We start from the raw sequence: 2,720 nt of genomic DNA, 5'->3' as shown, positions 1-2,720 counted from the left end.
ACTCTGCGGAGAGGCTGAGGCAACTGAGGTCATTTGGCTTGAAAAAGAGGAAATGGAGAAAAGATATGAATCACATGAGTAACTATTAGCTCTTTCTGTTAGGAACAAGACACGAAGGAGTGGTTTACACTCCCACAAGAAGGCTTCAGTTGGAGATTGGGGAAGAATTTCTGACCAATTGGTTTGTGAACATTGAGTGTGCCGCTAAAGGGTTGTGGAGAGGACCCAGGTTCAAATCCTGCATCCTCCTTTGTGACTCTGAGCAAGTTCCTTACCCTCTCTGTGCCCCAGTTTCCTCCAAAGTGGAGACTAAGTCGTACCTAACTGTTGTAAGGATTTCACGAGTTAATCCAGGTAAAGACCCATCATAAATGCTCCACGGATATCAGCTCTCGGGGTCTCCGTCATGACCGCTGTCATCATCCTTTTACCCGAGAGACTCTCATCTCAGCCCACAAGGTCAGGTGTGAAGGAAACGTAACATTATTTTTCTAAAACTGAATTCACTGTCTATTTCGAGGCCCCATTTGGAGGAAAATGCATCTCTGGCGATCCAGCCTCACCTCCTTTCCTTGTTGGAGGAGGGTTGACCTCCACACAGCCGAGGTGCTGGGGACGGGGCTGGTCCGCAACCCCAGAGATCCAGGTGTGGTCTCAGCGCACAGGTAGCTGCCAGCTCCTCAGGCCCAGGTCTCTTCCAACTCCTTCCACGGCCTGCGTGGGCATCCTGGGGGGCTCTCATAGGGCTCATTCCACTTGGGGATCTCGTCCCTTCCCCAGAGCTGGGTCCAGGAGAGGTGAGACCCAGGACCCCTCTGCCAACTGACTCCCCGAGACCTGTCATTCCCCTTCCGTAGGCCTGGGGAGAGCAGAGCGTAGGACCCACTTTGCTTGAGACCGAAACCTTCCTGTACACGCCTTACATCCCCCCTGTGTCACTCTCTCGCTCTCCGCTGTGGATAGATGGGGTCTAAGACTGAGGACTAGCTCACAGCATTATCCCACTGCTGCCTGCCTGAAGACATTAGTCTCGCACTTCAGGCCTGGTAGAAGGTTCCTGATGTGGGTTTCTCGATGTTTCTCTTACATAACTTCCTTCCGTCTGCACAGAATCACTGCAAGATGCCCCTCCAAAGACTGATGGCCACTCTCTGAGCCCTTCTCTGAGGGTCAGGACTCAGCCTCCTACAGTCACCATCCCGAGAGGGTCCCCGTGGCACCGACCACAAGCCGACAAGACGACACATGACCCTCCATCACAGCGCACGGCGCAGGTAAGGTAGGGCCGGAAACAGCAATTAATTTCAGTCCATTTCTAGATCTAAATATAAGAAAATAAGATGAATCAGGAAGAACTCACCCCAACTGGTTCCAGGACAGCCACAGAGAGGACCCACCTTCCCAGCAGCTGGGACCCTGAGGTCTCCCCAGTCCTGAAACTGCCCCCAGGGTCCTCAGGAGGGCAACGCAGCATAACGTAGAGAATTAGGTCTCAATGATACCCATACAGGGAATCATATGTGAGCTTCCCAGGGCTCTTCACACACACACCCCACCCCCTGCCCCTGACTGTGGACCCTGAGCATCTTGACAAAGGGAATCTCCATGAAAATAATTCTACAGGGACCAGAACTGTGTAATACACACACACACACACACACACACACACACACACTACACACACACACACACTACACACACACACAAAAACACACACACACTACACACACACACTACACACACACACACAACACACACACACACCACACACACACACACCACACACACACTACACACACACACACAACACACACACACACTACACACACACACACAAACACACCTCTGCTGTTTAAATAAATAACAAACAGGCTAAGTAAACCTAAATAAAGTTTAGTAGGTTTAAGAGAGGTGAACACACCGCATACCACTCAGGCCGTCCATTCCACACTGTTCCTGTCAAGTATCTGCCAACAGTAATTTCAGGTTAGGATGACCCTCTATCCCATTTGCCCAGGACAGAGGGCTTTCAGGGTTAAAACCAAGACAGTCCCGGGCAAACTGGTACGGTTGGCCACCCTGGTCCAGAAGGACCCTTCCTGCCTTGTACCTGGATTATAGCCGTCCTGCCTTGCTGGTTAAGTGCAAACGTTTAAAAGTCAGACGATCTGAGGTGAGGCTGACACCTCCTGAGGAGACCTGAGGAGCCAACAGGAGGTAGAGAGCAGCCAGACCTCTACCCCTAAGGGGCTGAGGGAGCGAGAGGTGGGAGGCACAGGTCAAGCCCCCACTATATACCCAGCCTGGTTTTGCCCATTGTAGGTGCTCAGTAAATACTGGGACCCAAGCTGAATGGGGGTGGCTCTGGGGGCTATTCCTCAGCCTCTTGCAGCTCCTTTTGCTTCATCTTCCCTTGAACATTTCCTTGGGGTCCACGTCTCCTTTGCTAATCCACCCCTGGTTCTACCCTCCATTCAGGGCTGAGCTGTGTGTCCATCTGGGCCAGAGTCCCCTGGAGATAGAGATGCAGAGTTCTCTGCTAGGGGTCCTAATGGTCTTCTCCTGGTCGCCTGGGGCTGACCTCACAGCCTCCCCTGGGTCCTGCCCCAAGAAATTTCCTCAGTGGGATTTCCTTCCTTGAGAACAGACTGTGACCAGTCTCTGGGCTGTTTCCTTGCAAACATCCTCATCTATTCCTGTTTCTCAGGCTCTCTGAAGCT

Source organism: Eschrichtius robustus, chromosome 1 (genome assembly GCF_028021215.1).
Source record: "Eschrichtius robustus isolate mEscRob2 chromosome 1, mEscRob2.pri, whole genome shotgun sequence".
NCBI classification, from domain to species: domain Eukaryota; kingdom Metazoa; phylum Chordata; class Mammalia; order Artiodactyla; family Eschrichtiidae; genus Eschrichtius; species Eschrichtius robustus.
The sequence above is the reverse complement of the archived record's forward strand: the minus strand, read 5'-3'. Positions refer to the sequence as shown.